Below are 19,638 nucleotides of genomic sequence, written 5' to 3'. Positions count from 1 at the left end.
TGCAGGCAGAGACAACGTGCTTTCCCTCTTTCATAATCAGCCCCTGTAAACATGTAAGGAGTGGTTTTACTTTGTGTGGGGAAAAAAAAAAAAAACTATGCTGTTCATGGGACGGTTCCTTTGTTTGTGAGGCAGGCACCAGTTGGGTTGGAGGCAGCCTGGGGATACTGCTGGCAATTGAAGCCGGAGGTGAGGAGGTCACACCCTGCAGGCTGCGGTGGCAGGTGGAGAGGACCCAGGCCCGGGAGACACGGGAGCTCGTGTGGCTTTATTTGAGGGGAGCTGGTGCAGTCTAAGACCCAGGTGTGGGGGCCACTGAGAGCTGCCCAGGGCCCTGCGGGGCAGGGGACCGTCCCCCGCCGCCGGCGGTCCCTGTCTGGGAACTGCTTCTGTGGGACGGAGCAGCCTCAGCCGGGTTCAGCCCTGCCTGCTGGCAGCCTCCCGCCTTAGTCCACTGCTGCGTCTCTAACAGCAAGGTCTCACGCCGGGGTGGGCACCACCTGGGCTTAAATTCTCACACCTCCAGAGGCTGGAAGTCTGACGTAGGGGGGACAGCGTGGCGGGAGCTCGGAGGTCAGGGGGACCGTGTGGTGGGTTTCTACTGTGAGAACCCCCGCCCTGGGTGCCACACTGCTGACTTCGCATTGTGTCTGCACATCGCAGAAAGACGGCGGGGGCTCTGGGGTCCCCTTTACAAGGGCCCTACCTCAGGGCATGGGACTCCACCTCCCCAACCTACTCGTCTCCCCAAGGACCAACTCTCTAATTCCACCACCTGGAGGTAAGGATCTCAACCAGTGAACTCTGAGAAGACACAAGTGTTCAGTCCACGTACCTCTGTCCAATGGCTGGTCAAGGCAGGCGTGCACACTTCGCCCCTGTTGCTCACCTCCCGACCATCACCCAGCCCCACCCTGACCATCACTGAGCCCCGTCCCGGCTCCAAGACCCTGGTAAGCTCAGTGCATCTGCCACCCGGCTCCACCTCCGTGGACACCATCCTGCTTCCTGCCCCACTGTGGTCACTGTTCCCTCCCCTTGTCCCCAGTGGACTTCCTCTGTGCAATATGTGTCTTGAGTCTGCTTCCTGGGGAACCTGAGCTGTAAGTGTTCTGGTCAAGGGCGGCCTGAGAAAGCGGCAGGTCAGCTCGCTGTGAGGGCAACCGGGCCGCAGTCAGCATCCGGCATTGGCAAGGCTGCTGCAGCTGCTGTGACTTCCTGCACAGGAGATCTGGGCTGGGGGTGGGGGCGGGAGGGTGGGGGACCGATTCACAGCCTTAGCAGCTTTCCAGGCTCCAGGAGCAGTAATCCCAAAAGAATCCAGTGTCCTTGCTGGAGGGAGCTGATGCATTAGAGCGGAGGTTCTCAGCAAGACCGATTTTGGCTCCCTGGGGATATCTGGTGATATAAGACTCATCACAACTGAGAGGGGACAGTTGCTACTGACTGACATCAAGGGGCAAAGTCCGGGGATGCTGCTGAACACCCTGCAGTACACAGGACACCCCCCAAAGCAGAGAGCCACCAGGCCAAAGGTCAACAGGACCAGAGTCGAGAAACCCTGCATCCAAGGCAGTGAGAGGCAGGGAACTTCTCCGGAGGACCCGTGGTTAAGACTCTGAGCGTCTAATGCAGAGGCCACTGGTTCAGTCCCTGGTTGGGGAGCTAAGATCTTGTGTGTCCCACAGTGCAGCCAAAATTCTTTTTAAGTAAATAAATTAAAAAAATTTTAAAGATATTGAAAAGCTAAGAATGATTAAGTTAAGGCAAGTGTGAAAGTCAGAGGTCTATGTTGCTGAAGCTGAAGTTCCAATACTTTGGCCATCTGATGCGAAGAGTTGACTCATTGGAAAAGACCCTGATGCTGGGAAAGATTGAGGGTGGGAGGAAGGGGGATGACAGAGGATGAGATGGTTGGATGGCATCATCGACTCAGTGGACATGAGTTTCAGCAAGCTCCAGAAGTTGGTGATGGACAGAGAAGTCTGGTGTGTTGCAGTCCATGGGGTTGCAAAGAGGTCAGACATGACTGAGTGACTGAACAACAACAATGTGTTATTTACTGAATGTTTGTGTCCCCAGATTCCTGTGCTGAAGCCCTAACACCAATGAGCTGTTCTTAGGAAGTGGGGGCTTTGAGAGCTGATTAGATGAGGTCGTGAGGGTGGGCCCCCACTGTGGGATTAGTGCCCTTGTAACAAGAGGAAGCAGAGAAGGCAATGGCACCCCACTCCAGTACTCTTGCCTGGGAAATCCCAGGGATGGGGGAGCCTGGTAGGCTGCAGTCCATGGGGTCGTTGAGGGTCAGACACAACTGAGTGACTTCACTTTCACTTTTCACTCTCATGCATTGGAGAAGGAAATGGCAACCCACTCCAGTGTTCTTGCCTGGAGAATCCCAGAGATGGGGGAGCCTGGTGGGCTGCTGTCTCTGGGGTCACACAGAGTTGGACGCGACTGAAGCGACTCAGCAGCAGCAGCAAGAGAAAGCGGCACCAGGGCTCCTCCTGCGATGTGTGGACACAGAGAGATGGCAGCCACCTGCAAGCCAGGATAAGGATCCCCCCAATCCCCGCTCAGGAGCTGAATCTGCCACAGCTTGATCTTGGTCTTCCAGCCTCCAGTACTATGAGAAGTCAGTCCAGTGTACGGTGTTAGAGCAGCCTGAGCTGACCAAGAAGGCCTCCTTGGCTGGAGGGCAGAAGAAGCTGAGAATGGAGATCAGCACCTGGGGGTTAGGATAGCAGGTACCAGAGGAAATGGGATTCCCACCTCCAGAAAACCTGCTGAACTGCACCCAGTCCTGATTTCAAAGCAGCCGGGCCTTGAAATATACTTCTTGGTGAAGAAATATGGTTAGTGGAGGTTAGTGGAGCTGTTTACAAGATGAACAGGGAAAACAGTGAAGGAGCCATGAAATCTTATTCGTTTATCCATTCGGCAGAATACTGTTTTGTCCCTTTAACGACCCTGGAAACGTCCGCATCATGTGGAAACATGGGTGTAATAGTGTTGAATAATATGGTAAATGCTGTAAGTGCCGTGTCAAATGTAAAAAGTTATACAATGTAGAGAAAATGATTTAAAGTATGTAAGATGTTTTCTTAAGAAATGAAAAATACATGAAAACACTGTTTTCTATGTTGTTAGAGTGTTGGAACGGTGCCTTGTGACCCAATAAAATGCCGTTTCTGAAATATTTTTCTTAATGACTGTAAATTAGTAAGAGTACTACCCCCTTAGGCCTCCCCAGGTCGCTTAGTGGATAAAGAACCTGCTTGCAATGCAGGAGACGTAAGAGAAGCAAGCTCAATCCCTGAGTCGGGAAGATCCCCTGGAGGAGGGCATGACAACCCACTCCACTGTTCTTGCCTGGAGAATCCCATGGCCAGAGGAGCCTGGAGGGTTACGGTCCACAGAGTCACAAAGAGTCGGACACAACTGAAGTGGTTTAGCATGCACACACACCACCCCATTGCCGTAAATATAATTTGCATAGTCATATGCCCTGCACAAAGGCTCCTGGCTTTGGGGACTAACATCCAGCCCAGACGGTCTCCAATTAGCTTTCCTCATCTGCAGCAGGATGGATTTTCTAGCTGGCAGACAGGCTCAGCTATGCTGGGAAAGAACCTATAGAAAGTTTCAGGATGTGCCCACCAAGAGGACAGCTCTAGACTTACTTGCTTTGCAAAAGGGGTCCCACAGACACGTGATTAGACCCCTACTCAGAGGGGACTTGACCAATTGGACTTGAGTCACTGTCTTCCCTTCTGTGAACCGGGATGCATTCGTGAATCAGGAGACGATGAGGGCTCCACCTCTCCTCCTAGCCTGGCTTTCTAACAAAGATCCTGCTCTCCTGCTCTGCTTTTGAGGCGTCTGTGAACAAGTGCCGGGGTGAAACGTGGAAGGCAGGTGCCAGGAAGCCGCTGGAACGACCCTCCTGGGTGCCATGACCCATGAGAGCAGGGCGGGGGAGAGGAAGTGAGACAGCACAGGTGCCCTGGGGCTGGGACTCTGCATCCATCTGCTGCCTGGAGAGAGGAGGTTGCCACAGAGCAGAGTGATGCTCCGGAACCCTGGCCATGCTCTGGTTGCCCTTGGAGACACTGCCGGATGGCAGAGGAACAGGACCCGGAAGACGTGCTGAGGGCAGAGAAGTAACGCGCGTGGGCCCTGACAGGTGCTCCCGACCCATCGGCTTTCCTAAGAAACACGGGTGGGCTAGTGAGGGTGGGTGTGGATGGACGCAGGGGCCTCTCGTGGCCCTGGGAGGTGATCTGGGGGGAAGATGGGGCGGGGTGCAGAGGCGAGGTTTTACTCTCACCCCCAGGAGCAGGGAGAAGCCGCTGCCCGGGGGGAGGGCAGGGTGGCAGCTGGGCTGGCCTAGAGCCGGGCTCTGCACGTGGCGTAAGGCGCATCCTTCCCCTGCCCGGCCTTGGGGCTCCCCTCCGGTCCTGAGGTGTCCACAGATGGCACTGCGGGCCCTTGGTTCAGGTCTGCACCTCCTGGTTGCTTCACCACCACCGTCAGGTGGTCGCTCCTTAAGGAGGCGACCCGGGGGTGCTGAGCCCCTGAATTAAGCAGGGAGATCTCGGAACTGGGAGGGTTTCCCTCGGGCTTGGAGAGGAACAGGAGGCCCCCGAAGCCCTTCTCCAGGCTGGTGGTGTTTCAGAGGCTCCTGTCCCAGAAGAGATGGGAAAGGGGCTTGGCCAGGACCCCTTGGAGCCCAGCAGAGTCCCGTGGACTGCCTGAAGCCCTCCCTTGAGTCAGTTCCAATTTGGGAATTCTGAGTCCAGTGACCCAGTTGCTTTCAATGGATTTTTCTATTTTTGCCACTGCCTCTGCGGCTGATCTCCAGTACATATTGGGCACCTACTGCCCTGGGGAGTCCATCTTTCAGTGTCCTATATTTTTGCCTCTTCTTACTGTTCATGGGGCGCTCAAGGCAATACTGAAGTGGTTTGCCGTTCCCTTCTCCAGTGGACCACATTCTGTCAGAACTCTCCACCATGACCCGTCCGCCTGGGGTGGCCCTACGTGGCATGGCTCATAGCTTCATTGAGTTAGACAAGGCTGTGGTCCATGTGATCAGATTGGTTAGTTTTCTGTGATTGTGCCAGAAATTTTGATTTTCAGTTTGTCTGCCCTCTGAACTGACTCATTTGAAAAGACCCTGATGCTGGGAAAGATTGAAGGTGGGAGGAGAAGGGGATGACAGAGGATGAGATGGCTGGATGGCATCACCGACTCAATGGGCATGAGTTTGAGTAAGCTCCAGGAGTTGGTGATGGACAGGGAGGTCTGGCGTGCTACAGTCCATTGGGGTTGCAAAGAGGTGGACACGACTGAGTGACTGACTGAACTGCTGCTGAGGACAGATTCTAGCCTTTTCCACTCTTTTTACAGCTCCTGCTACCTAGATGCAGATACAAATATTATACACTGGCACGGGCTGTTCAAAATCAGGGCGCCAGAGAAATCGGAAAGGGAAAGAAACATCTTTCTGAGGTGTGTTGTCTTTCCTCTGCCAGCCAATGACACTTAAATGTCACTGAGGTGGGCATGTGGGCTTGTTTACTACAAATTGGCATTCTGGTGACTTCCTTATTTCAGTGATCTTTGAAAACTAGCCCAACGAGGAAAAAGCCTCGTTTGTCTGTTATGACTGCACGGGGGCAACCCCCTGCATGGCGTTCTCTTCCCACTGGACAGCCTTGTCCCTCGGGGCCTGGCCAGGGAGACCTGCCGGGGTAGTAAACCTCCTCTGGGCATCTCCTGACACTACGTGTGTGTTAGTTAACGTGTCCGGAGTCTCGGTGAGAAGCTGAGGGTGGGGCAACACGAGGGGGCAGGTGATGGAAAGGGCCCCCTGGGGACCAGATCCTGGGAGATTTACTCTCCTGAATTCTGGAAAGGGAAGGGCTAGATGAGCTGGCGGTTCCCACAGCATGGGGGTCCCTGGGGTTTCCAACAGGGTAACAGCGCATCACAGGCTTGAAGAGATTATTCCGAAGTAAGCCTGGCCCTCAGCTCCAGAGCCTCGGCCACTGACTAGTAAATAGAGGGGCCGTGTAAGTTCTCCGGGGCTGCCGTGAACAAGTGTCACAAACCAGGCGGCTTAATAGACATCTGTTCTCTCAGAGTCCCGGAGGCCAGGATATTGGGCTCAGGGTTCTGGGCAGGGCTGGTCCCTCCTGAGGCTGCGAGGGAAGCTCTGATCCCCCGGCTCCTCTCTCCCAGCTTGTGATGGTTTCCCGGTCATTCTTGCTCTTACTGAGCATGGACATGCATCCCTTCCAGCAATGCCTCCATCCATGTGGCTTCTCTGTGGCCAGACTTTCAGGCCCCATAAGGCCACCAGCCTTACTGGATCAGAGTTCACCCTAATGGCCTTATCTCACCTTGATTATTTCTGTAAAGATGATGTCCAAATATTATCATCTTCAGAAGTTTTAGAGTGTACAGTTTCAACCTGCTTTTGAGGGGGCTAGGGCGCTGGGCAGGGGGTGAGACTGCTAAACTCGTGACAGCCACCAGGGAAAACTTAGCTTGGCCAGCTCATGACCTGCCCCAGGGACATGTTCCGTGTCCCTCATTTATCGTGACCTACCTGCCGAGGACCCAGAGAGAGCTGGCTGTTCAATCGAGAAGCGCTTCAAAGCAGCTTTAAAATTAAATATTTATCTTGATTTTTTATAACCCTACTTACACAAGGGGCAATTACTGTGATGCTAATTAGTTTTACCAGCATATAGTTCTTGGCAATAAAAGGCCTTGGTGCATAATTAGTTTGCAAGAAAAAACAACCCTGGCAAATATTAAATATTTAAGAACTCAAAATAACTACGTGTTGTACTTGACTGTAGGCTGGACAGTCCGGGCTCCAGAGTGTGCTGATGGTTTAAAGGGTTCATAAAGCAAGCGCGTGTGCATCCCTTTAGATCTTACCTGGAAGCAGCCCAGCCTGCAGGCGACCCTCTCTTTCCGGCAGCTTCCCATCCAGTCCCACGCTTCCAGCCTGTCCACAGGCGAGTGGAATGAAGGACGGCGCCACTTCAGCTGGATGGCAGGTGTGAGCACCGTGTGGACAGGCCTTATCATGACCTTCAGTTTCACCCAGGGGCTCTTGAGATTAAGGCCGCATGTTCTGCCAGAAGCTCAGTTTCTTAGAAATAATCTTTCCGAAAGCACTGGCTGCGTTTAAGCTGCTACACAAACGGGACCATTATGCCATTATTATTGTCCTCATCATTTCCATGACCTCTTTCAACACTGCTAGAGTGACAATCTCAGGTCCCCGTGCCCTGGACCTGTACAGGCAGGCCACGGGGCAGGTGGTGTTCCGCTTCACGTCCCCTGCTCCTGGAACTGTTGGCCTCCATGTCCCCTCCCTGAGCGTGGCCAGACTCCCACCCCTCACTGAGGAGGATGCCCAGCAGAAGTGCTTAGTGAGGTCGGCTGGTAAAGCACCTGACCTTCCTGCCTTCCCCTCCTTTCCTCTGTCCCTCCTCAGTCGCCAACTCTGATGAAGCTAGCAAGGCCCATGGGACAAGGGGCTGAGGGCAGTCTCACGCCCACAGCCAGAGAGGAAGCCTCAGGCGTGAGTTCACCCCTTGACTGAGCAGGCAGTTCAGTTCCGTTCAGCCGCTCAATTGTGTCCGACTCTTTGCGACCCCATGGACTGCAGCACACCAGCTTCCCTGTCCATCACCAACTCCTGGAGCTTGGTCAAACTCACGTCCATCAAGTCGATGATGCCATCCAACCATCTCATCCTCTGTCGTCCCCTTCTCCTCCCACCTTCAATCTTTCCCAGTATCAGGGTCTTTTGAAATGAGTTAGTTCTTCTCATCAGGTGGCCAAAGTATTGGAGTTTCAGCTTCAGCATCATCCTTCCAATGAATACTCGGACTGATATCCTTTAGGATGGACTGGTTGGATCTCTTTGCAGTCCAAGGGACTCTCAAAAGTCTTCTCCAACAACACAGTTCAAGAACATCAATTCTTCAGTGCTCAGCTTTCTTTATAGGAAACCCTCTTAATATGGCTTACAATGATCAGAGACCTGGGTGTATTTCCTTGGTGACTCAGTGGTAAAGAACCCTCCTGCAATGCAGGATTTGCAGAAGATATGGGTTCCATCCTTGGGTCTGGAAGATCCCCTGGAGAAGGAAATGGCAACCCCCTCCAATATTCTTGCCTGGGAAATCCCATGGACAGAGGAGCCTGGCAGGCTACAGTCCAAAGGGTATCAGAGAGTCAGACACGACTGAGTGACTGAGCATTCACGCATAGACCTGGGTGACATTTTGACTGCAACCTGAGTGCTCCCCATGCGAACTGTGAGTCATAAAGATAGTTTCCATCTGTTAGGGACTGACTTGTGGCCTTGAAAAATCTACATGTTGAAGCTGTAAGGATCATCACAGAGCTGCCAAGACTTGCACTCAAGTCTGCGGGGTGAGAAGAGATCATTGGAGGAAGCCAGCTTCTAACAAGTCAGACAAAGAAAAAACTGAAGAGAGCCACTGAGAAGGGGTCGTGTGTGTGAGAAGAGAAAAACCAGTATCTCCCAGGAGTTTTCTAGGTTGGAATAGCGTTCGACGCCAAACACAGTAGAGACATTGCGTACGTTCTGGGTTTTTGGGAAATCCACAGTGACAAGTTTCAGAGCTTTAAGAACAGAAGCAAGATCCCTGTTCACTGAGTGGTAGGCGAGCAACGTGACTGTAAAGTGAAAGGGAAATAGGGCGATGGGTGGCCAGATCACCTCGTGGTGAATTCTGGTGTGCGGACCCTTCCCTACGGGATTCCTTCCTGATCTGATGCTAGAAGTGCCTTCGTTCAGCTGGGTTTTGGATGTCCACACGCTGCTCTCCTTGAACGTTTTCCTCCTTTTTCCTCCATCTAGAGCATCACTGTGGAGCATGCCGTCAGATGCCGGCTGGCAGGCAGCACGTGGGGGAAGTGCTGAGGTCCACACGGGGCCATAGAGATCAGACTCGTGTATTTACGCAGAGGCAAGGTGTCTCAGAGCCCAAGCGCCTCCAGGCAGGTCTTCCAGCCACCGCACCCCCCACAAGTCCGTGAGTGTGGGGCAGTGTGATTCTTGAGCCAAAGGAAGTTTGGATTGGAAAAGACGGAGCTCAGAGTTGCCTGAGATTTCATCATCTTTGTGAGATTCCGAGAGTCCGGTTGTTCACTTCTCAGTCTACAGTAGAACGCAGCATGGCAGGAGTAGACCGCAGCCTCGACACAGCACAGCCTGGGGTGGGGGCAGCGGTGGCTGTGGAGGGGGCCCTGGGATGCGGCCAGCGTGTGTGATGCCCAGGCAGTAAGCAGTGGGGATTCCGAGACTCTCAGAACAGTCACAGGGACCTGAGACCCGCTCTTCGTAAGTTGGGACCATGTCAGCTGGCAGAACGCCCTTTGGAGGTGACAAAGACCACGGGTGTGTCTCCTGATGGACGGACCTGCCATGACCCCAGTTGGCCACGCCCAGGTTGCCCGGGCAAAAGGAGGGACTGGTCCTCCCTGTCACTCTCGCTGTTGTTTCTCTGCATCGTGCTTATTGTGAACCCACCCTTCTCTGCTCACTCTCATTTCTGCGTGGTGTCTGTGGGCCGGCTGTGTCCCCAAGAAACTGTTGTCTGAGTGATGCTGGGGCCTCTGTCCCACTGGACCTTCACTAGGTCCCGGCGTTTGCTGCCCTCTGTCCTCTCCCGGGGCAGCCCTGGACTGGTGGTCTGTGGTAGCTCAGCGTTGTCAAATGTGCGGTTGTGCCCCTCAGTCTGCTCTCTCCCTGCTGTCCCCAAATCTCTTTCCTGCTCTGCCTGGGGAAAGGCTGTAAGGATACCAGGGTGAGAAATCCAACTCCAGATCGTCATCATGCCATTAATTTGCTTGATTATTTTAGACAGGTATTCTGGGTTGAACTGTGTCCCTCATACACAAAAAGGGGGCTTCCCAGGTGGCGCTAGTGGTAAAGAACCAGCCGGCCAGTGCAGGTGAAGTCAGAGATGAGGGTTCAATCCCTGGGTCAGGAAGATGCCCTGGAGGAGTGCATGGGAACCACTCCAGTGTTCTTGCCTGGAGAATCCCATGGACAGAGGAGCCAGGCGGGCTACAGTCCATGGGGTCGCAAAGAGACACAACTGAGCGACTAACACTTTCACTTTCCCTCCTAGTGTTAACATTAATGGCTATCAAGTAGATCTTTCTTTAGTTTCCAAGTGAAAGTGTCAGCCATCCTATGTCATCAATGGGATTGATTAATCCTGCCCCCTCGGGCCTTGTGTGCAGCGTGTATGGAGTAAACAAGGATGCCAGCCCGGCCTTGTAACATCCACCCAACCTTATCACCTTGTGTGAAATATTGATTCACACAAGCAGAAATAGGAGGCAGCGGCCAGGTAAGCTAAAAACTGAACAAGGATCAGGGACAAGGCCAAAAGAGAATGAGACCAGTTTAAGGGAGATCTTAGGATCACTGAGAAATGTCAGGGCCGTGCATCATTACAGGACGTCACAACTGTTTCTTCTTCCGTGAAGGTGTTTCCATGTCCTGAAGAATGACGAGAGTCAGGTGTCAGTTCTCAGTCACTTTTCGTATGCACAGCTATCGAGATCCTTTCAGTTGGATAAGCACCAGGTGTCTGGCATATGAAGACATAAATAAATACCATGCTGTCTGTACTTTAAGTCATATTTTGCCCATGGGTCTGCCTATAGTTTTGTCTTAAGAGTAGCTCAGGTTAGATCTACAAATAAAGGGGGAAATTCTGACAGATCTGGGTCATGTTCATTATGTAGAAAGCAAGAGCTGGAGCTCCTGCTGAAGTACATTGGAATCTGGTGGCCGGGTGGGTAGTTTGAGTTGGAGTCCTTGATGAGACAGTCTATAATGAAAGGGAACTAAGAACTAGTGAACTTTTCTAATGATGAAGCGTTGTGTAAAGTAGAAACGTAGGAAGGGTTAGAAAGTAATTGAATTTCTCCTTTTAGTTCTCTGGACACCTCGATGTTACACGGTTGTGACACCATTCCCCATTTATCTACCTCTGAGCAGACAGAGGCTCTGGATATACCTACATACAGTAGCGATACAGATATATTAACCACCGATCCATGGCCAGCTAGTGAGCGGGCCATATTTCACAGCTCTAATGTAATCAGAAGCTACAAAGTTTAATCAAGGTCTATGATATCTCATGCTTGTGAGGCCATTACTTTGAAATACTGTTGCTTTTTTTTTAAGCACCAAGAAAAGACCAGTACTTACATTGGATTTTAAACCAATATTATTGAAATATTCAAAAGAACTTAGATGAACCATGTAACATTGAGCTCAGATGATTGGAAATCTTAATCTGAAAACATTTTCCAAGTAGAAGATGAAGAGCAAAGTTGTCCGCTGTTTTTATTTTCACTGCTTCCTCAAGTAGAAGATGACTGGTGGGTGGCCAAGGTATTGTGCTCAGTCAGAAAAGAGAGAAATATTTCTATTATAATTATTCCTTTAAATGTTTCAGGGAACAGATATCAGCAGTTCAATTTTATAACAATTATAAGTAAGCCTGTCAAACTTTTCTGGACAAAAAAGTATTGCCTTAATGTAATTTTTATGAATTGTTTTTAAAGCCAGAGTATCATGGACTGATGCTAACCTAAGTGTAACAGACTGATGCGGGATACCATCCTGGGTGCTGTTCCTCCGGCACCACAGCTTTCAGTTTAGGGCTTAGAGACCTCATCTTTACGAGGGACGATTTATAAGGACCTTTCAGAAAGTCACTAGAGTTATCTGCAAGTTGGCAACAGATAATTCCCATAGTAAAGAGAAAACCATAAATCGAAAAGATGCATCCACCCTGATGTTCATAGCAGCACAGTTTGCAGTAGCCAAGACATGGAAGCAGCCTAAATGTCCACTGACCAATAAATGGATAAAGAGAGTGTGGTATAGACCCACAGTGGAATATTATGCAGCCATAAAAAAGAATGGAATACTGCCATTTGCTGCCACATGATGGAACTTCAGATTACCATACTAAGGGAAGTAAGTCAGAAAAAGAAAGACAAATATGATATCATTTAAATGTGGAATCTAAAATACGATACAAATAAACTTATTTATAAAGCAGAAACATACTCATAGACACAGAGAACAGTCTTGGCGGTTGCCAAGCGGGAGGGACTGGGTGGGAGAGGGGTGGATTGGGAGTTTGGGATTACAGATGCAAATATTATACACAGGTTGAATAAGCAACAGGGTCCTACTGCAAAGCACAGGGAGCTATATTCAATATCCTGTGATAAACCATAATGGAAAAGAGTATGAAAGAGTGTGGAGATATATATATAGGGGCTTCCTCATAGCTCGGTTGGTAAAGAATCTGCCTGCAGTGCCAGAGACCCGCTTTCTGTCCCTGGGTCGGGAAGATCCCCTGGAGAAGGAAATGGCAACGCACTCCAGTGTCCTTGCCTGGAAAATCCCACAGGCGGAAAAACCCATAGGCGGTGGGCTGCAGTCCATGGAGTCGCAAAGGGTCAGGCAGACTGAACAACACACACACACACATACACACACATAAACTGAATCACTTTGTTGCACATCAGACTATACAGCAAACAACAGCTAAGCTTCAATTTTTAAAAGAGAAGCACGTCAACAGCCCGTAGATGGATGATTTCTAAGGTTTCTTCCAGCCCTTATTGCTTTATAATTCTGCTCCCCTTCATCAGGACATTTTAAAGAACCGCGTGTTCTCTGTTCTCAACTTTTGGCTTTGCCCGTCTCTTCCCCAGACAACCCATATCTACAAATCACTCACTGGGGTAGATTTATGTGTAAGTATTATCAGAAAGACATGCTTTTGTAGCAAGTGTCTTTCACAACACACCAACCCAAAGCATTAAAAAAAAAAACAAACTTCAGTAACTCTAAATCAAAAGCACGCGTCCCTCCTTCACAGCTCAGGACCGTCTTCAGAGTGTCCGGCACACTTTCCCGTTGTGGGTTTCTGCAAGAGCAGGGGAATAACTGTCTTTAAATAGTGGCTGATCTTCGTATCATGAATTTCCTGCTCCGAAAACTGAAATGCCTTGTAATTAACCAGCTGTAAGAACACATAAGACGGTACTAAATTTTCCTTAAGTACAGCCTATTTCGAAAACGGAAGCCAAAATATATAATTAGGTTGGCATTAGAATTCGCTAGCTGTGTGTCTGGGAGGGGCACCGGGGCTGGGGCCCTTGTGAAAGGCAGGCTGCCTGGGTGATGGAGCACAAAGCGTTATCTGAGCAAGAACGTGCCCTCTCTGGCCCCGTCTCCACGCCAGCACGGCCGTCCTATGACCAGCCTGCCAATACAGTAGGATTCCACTTGGCGGGCTCAGCCAAGAGAAGCAGCCTTGCCCATCTTTGGAGCAGACGCCTGCCCAAGTAAATGAAAGCAAGGGCTAATCAGATCACTGGGTTCCAAGATGACTGGCACAGGAAAACAGGCCGTTGTGCCCATTTACATGAATAAACATCGCACTCCTTTTCCCGGAGGCTGCTCACGGGACAAGGGTCAGGCTTTTTCGAAACGAACTCCAAGAGAACTCTTCAGACAAGGAAGGAAAGGCGCAAGCTTTGACCTCTGGTCTGTCTGTAATTGTGATTAAAAGTCACTCTGATTCTGTGACAAATACCTTGTGTCTATGTCATGCTTTAAAAAACAAAAAAAAACTCTTGTGATGTGGCTGCTGTCAGACCAATGTGAACACTTGGACAAGAAGAAAATAAACGTCTTCTGCTCACAGGTGGCTTCAAGTTTACAGCATATTCTTAAGAAGCAAAATGATATTGGCAGTTGCTAGGGTGCTGTCCGATAATTAAGCTCTTCTGACCAATAAAAGGGAAAGCGTGTTGGACTTGCTGGCTGGAGAAACAAATCCTAATTACTATTAATGAGATTCATTATAATATGGAGTCTCCCAGCAGTGAATTTTAAATTTCCCTTGTCAGTTTTTCTATCAACGTGGCACAGCAGAAAGCATCTGCTCAGGAGTGCCCATGGAATGGCATGCTTATTAGCTGATATGGTTAATCTATTTATTTGGGGACTCATCATGTTGGTAGACAAGGGATCAATCCCTCTCTCAAATCAATTTTTCCACATAAAGCTGAAAGCTGGGGTGTATGTGGCATGTTTTAAAAATCATATATTAAAAATAATTGAAAGGAATTAAACTCTAATGGCTTTTTTCTTCTTTCTTTTCCATTTTCTCCCGTTTGGACTAACACAAATGACCCTCGTTGCTTCTTGTTATCAGAGGGAGGGAAGCCCTATGTTGGTATATTTCAGAAAAATCAAGTATTTTTGTGGATGATACAATTCTAACTCTTTATTGGAGGGTGAGTATTCGAAAAGTGATGCCCACTAAAAATGAAATGTGACCCGTCTAAGTAATTTTAAATTCTCAGTAACCACCTATTCAAAAATAAGAAGAAACATATGAAATTGGCTTCAATGATGCTTTATTTAAGCCAACAGATCTGAAAGAGCTTTGTCAACATGGACTCAACACAAACCCTGTGACTGCCTGTTCTGCTTTCTCTTCTTGTATTTCGCACTCACGGAACTTCATCACCCTCCTTTCAAGGTCTCCACAGACTGACGTGTGAGTGACATCACCTTGTACAACCCTGGTCCTGAGGAAATACTTCCTCTGATTCTTATTTGAGAAACTGGAAGGCAACGCTTTAAAAAAGAGAGACAACATTTAACAAAGAGAGACTCCATTTCATTGAAGACATTCAATGAAACATTTTTTAGATAAAATCTTTGTGATTATACAAGTGAAGCATTGTAGAGCTGTTAAACCTCACCCTTCTAACATCTGAATGACATGTCATTGCTAAAATGCAAACTTTTTCTTTTAAAGGTTAAGACTTAATTAAATATATTCGGGATGAATTTCACCAGCAAAAATCGCTTCAGATCTTCAGAATATCTAGCCAAGCTTCAGTAGATGTAAAACAATTTAAAATTTCCACATGTAGAGACAAATAACTTTTCTCTATGTATATTGCATATGGAAATTAAGCAACTTAATGCAATAACATAGCTATTTATAATAGTTTTAATTAGTCAAACATATCTGAAAATGTTCATAAAAATAATTTTTAAATTTATTAATTTCATTCTCCATCTAAATCCTATTAATTTTTTAGTATTATTTGAGAAGACGACCCAGAAACATTGCCTGCTCCAGTTTTCCTGACAATTCCACTGCATCTAGATCTAAGTGGTGACAGCCAACCACGTATGCTCCAAAGGAGGCATTTTTCAGAAGACAGGGTAGGGGTGGGGCGTTGTTTTTCTGTTTTTTTAATTTTTGTTTTATACTGGAGCGTAGTCAACAGTATTGGGCTAGCTTCGGGTACACAGCAAAGTGATTCAGTTACACATATACATGCATCTATTCTTTTTCAGATTCTTTTCCCATTTAGGTAATTACAGAGCAGCGAGCAGAGTTCCCAGTGCTACACAGGGAGTCCTTAACGGTTATCTGTTTTATGTATAATAGTGTGTACACATCAATCCCAAACTCCCAACCTATCCCTCCCCACCACCCTTCCCCCGGTAACCATATGTTCATTCTCTAAGTCTGTGCCTCTGTATCTGTTTTGGAAATAAGTTCATTTGTATCTTTTTTTAAGATTCCAAATATATATGATACCATGTGATATTTGAGGCTTCCCTGGTGGCTCAGCATTACAGAATCTGCCCACAGTGCAGGAAATGCAGGAGACATGGGTTTGATCCCTGGGTCGGGAAGATCCCCTGGAGGAGGAAATGGCAACCCACTCCAGTATTCTTACCTGGAGAATCCCATGGATGGAGGAGCCTGGCGGGCTACAGTCCGTGGGGTCACAAAGAGTTGGACACAACTTAGCAACTAAACAATAAAAACAGCTCCAACTCTTATTGAGACCACTTTGTGCTCCACCAGAGTCTCTGATCATGACCCAGTAGTAACTGTGAAGAAACCTGTATTGACTTGTAGCTATGTGAAGTGTATTTTAAAATTTTGCCATAACTGCTCCTTTGTGGGCCTTTAAACATCCTCTGAGTATGATGTTAAACATACTTCACCATTAGAAATGGCGTAACTATCCAGCTTTGGCAGTATGTGTATGGGAACTCTTGCTGGTAAATGTCTGTAGAAAACCAAGAATCAAGTGCTTAGCATTTAAAGACTGTTGACACGTTTCCCATCACCATTATTTGTTTCTGCAGAGAGCCCTGTGAGCTACAGAGCAGGTAAAACAGAAACTTAGGTTGTGTTCAGGTACCAGGGGCAGGACTGGGGCAGAATTCAGACCATAGCCCACAAGAAAGCTGTTCCCACTCTGGATGACTTACATACCCACTCAGGGCTTCAGGTGTATTTGTAAATATTAATATGTATTTACTAATGCTTTGATTATCCTCATATTCCGAATACTCATTGGAAGGACTGATGCTGAAGCTGAAGCTTCAATACTTTGGCCACCTAATGCAGAGAACTGACTCACTGGAAAAAACTCTGATACTGGAAAAGACTGAAGGCAGGAGGAGAAGGGGACAAAGAAAAATGAGATGGTTGCATGGTATCACCGACTCGATGGACATGAATCTGAGCAAGCTTTGGGGGATGGGGAAGGACAGAGGAGCCTGGCTACAGTCTACGGGGTCACAAAGAGTTGGACATGACTTAGCGACTGAACATCAACAACATCGTCATTTTCAAGGTTGGAATTGAATTACTAGAGGAGAAAGGACTTGCCGCAGGACTGACAGCCACAGGATCCTGGTAGGAATGCTCACAGGAAGTGTTATCAAGACCAGAAGGAGCCCTCGGCTCCGGTTCCCAGTTAACAGATGATAGAAGGCAAAGCCCCTCCTCTCCAGTGGTTTTTTCCAACCTCTGTTAGTAGGACCGATCTTTCTGGTGAAGCTAGGGAAGGAACAGGAGTTGCATCCCAGACAGCTAAGGGGAGGGTAGCAGAGCGCTGGCCCCATGCCAAGGATGGAGGCTCCAGTCCAGGGGACTTTTACTGCAAAGTGTGCAGAACGTAAATGTGTGATTTTGCTGCTGCTGTTTTTGTTTAGTTGTTCAGTCGTGTCCGACTCTTTTGTGACCCATGGACATGGGATTCTCCAGGCCAGAACACTGGAGTGGGTAGCCTTTCCCTTCTCCAGGGGATCTTCCCAACTCAGGGATCAAACCCAGGTCTCCTGTATTACAGGTGTATTCTTTACTGCTGAGCCACCAGGGAAGCCCAGATGTGTGATTACAAAGCCCATTTCAGCTACATTTAAAGAATCCCAATAAAGATGAAAGGTCAAAGTCATGGGTATCGGAAGCTTCCAATAAGACAGACTTGATGACACTTTCTGGGAAAACTGTAGAGTGAATTAATAGACCATAGATTTATAGGTCCTTTGGATAAAGAAGGAATGATTTTTGAGGAGTCAGCGTGGGCTTGCTTCCGGCAAGTCATGCCTCGTTTTCTTTCTGAAGCTCTCACTAGTCTGGCAGCTCCTGGGATGACAGGGACACGGTGTATCTGGCTCTCATCAAAGCAAGTGACAGAGCCTTTTTAATGCTCATGGAACAGCAGGATGCCATGATCTGACTGATAGTAAGATTGGATGAAATGTAAAGGAGTGGATAGCCGTTAAAAAAAAAAAATGGTGATTAATGTACTGATATCCACCTGAGAGGAAGTTATTAGCAGCAAGGCGAAGGGCCCTGATGTGATTAAGTTCAGTCAAACACTTTTATCATTAACTTACTTGAAGGCATAGAAAACATGCTCCTCAAATGGGAAAATGATCTAATGATCGGGAGGAAGAATCTACTACAGGAGATGAGTGTGTCAGATTCAAATAACCCAGACGTGCTAGCGTGAAGCTGAAACAAAGTGTCAGGCCCTTCTCCCCTAGAAATCCTTCTGAGCAAGGGATACGCCCATCAGCTCGAGGTTGGTGAGGATTCCTGCTTTTATCATGGCGAAGGGAGGCTGGCACTTCTCTTGCAAGAAATAACTCCGCAACAAGGGGCAAAAGAGAAATAAGTAAATTTCACTATTGATGAAAAGGAAGGAAGGGGGAAAACAGGAGAACAGTCTGTCAAAAGCAACAGACGTCAAACTTAGAAGTTATGGAAGGTGACCGCTGTGGTCTCAGGTCCCATAGAAGTCCGACAAAGTCCACAGGTTTGCAGGAAACAGCAACCCTGAGGAGCAGACCCAACCACACACCCATGAGGTCTGTAAGCTAGTCTCTCCAGTTGAAGGAGATTTGACTCACCTGTCTTAATCCCAGAGTGAGTCTGGCTCTGAGAAGTGGCTGAGCACACAGATGCACATTGGTGAGCTAGAGTTCATTATAGAACAGCAAACATGGTGCAATCACGCTGAGATTCTTTTTGGTAAAATTCAGTGCACGCTATAATACACAGTGTTCTCAAAGGTGTCATGAACCATTTGCTTTTCTACTTTACTGGGGAGAGCATGCCTGTGAATCACATTTAAAGAGGGCAGCTGGATCCTTTATCAAGATTTGAAGTGTACATAATCTTTGATTCAATAATTCCACTTTTGGAAAAAAATCTACTGATATATATGCATGTTGGCAAGATAATATGAAAAAATATAACATATAGAGTAGTATTATAAGCCTATAAGATACAGAATAAATATCAATTAGTCCATGCTGTTATAAAAAATGATTGAATAATCCTTCACTCTCGTGTGGATAAAAATAATTCTGCTAATATGTAAGTTAGCACAAACATACTTAATGTTGGAGTCAGAATGGAAGGCTGCAGCTCAGGACCGTGTCTTGCATGGGGGTCTTCCTCTCAAGGCCGTTTTCAGGAATTTCATTATGATATCTTTTCAAGCATCTCCCATATAACAAGTCTAGCCAATTGGTATGTTATTGTTTAGTTACTAAGTTGTGTACAACTCCTTTGCAATCCCATGGATTGAAGCTCACCAGGCTCCTCTGTCCATGGGATTTCCCAGGCAAGAATACTAGAGTGGGTTGCCATGCCCCCCTCCAGGGGATATTCCCCACCCAGGGATCAAACCTGCGTCTCCTGCATTGGCAGGCAGATTCTTCACTGCTGAGCCACCAGGGAAGCCCATTGGCTAATTGGTCTGACTGTCTGCAAAATCAAACTATTTGAAGAAGGTGATGTGTTTTTATGGATACCCAGAACATGAGTGCAGGCTCACACACTGGCAATAGAACCGCTGACACAGTGACATCGTGAGAGATTATTTTGCATGTGTTTTATTTGTGGTGGATCATCGAGGTTTATACAAGTTAAAATACATGAGAGAATGAATTGTGTGGTTTGTGTCTTGTTTAGTTTTCTTCTTCGCAGGGACAACACAAGCCTATAGAGGATAAAAATTCCATGGACCAGAATGTGACTTTTTATGAATTGAATTCCAAGAATAGGATCACTACAACTGGAACTGAAAAAAAAAAAAAAGTCAAAGACTGCAATTAAGCAAGTCATTCACATCAATATCCGTGTCTGGGCTTTCAGCCCATGAGCTGGCTCATCGTCAAGGCCAACTTTG

This window comes from Bos grunniens, chromosome 12 (assembly GCF_055505025.1).
Source record: "Bos grunniens cultivar Pamir isolate PY7600 chromosome 12, Bosgru_T2T1.0, whole genome shotgun sequence".
In the NCBI taxonomy this organism is placed as follows: domain Eukaryota; kingdom Metazoa; phylum Chordata; class Mammalia; order Artiodactyla; family Bovidae; genus Bos; species Bos grunniens.
The sequence above is the reverse complement of the archived record's forward strand: the minus strand, read 5'-3'. Positions refer to the sequence as shown.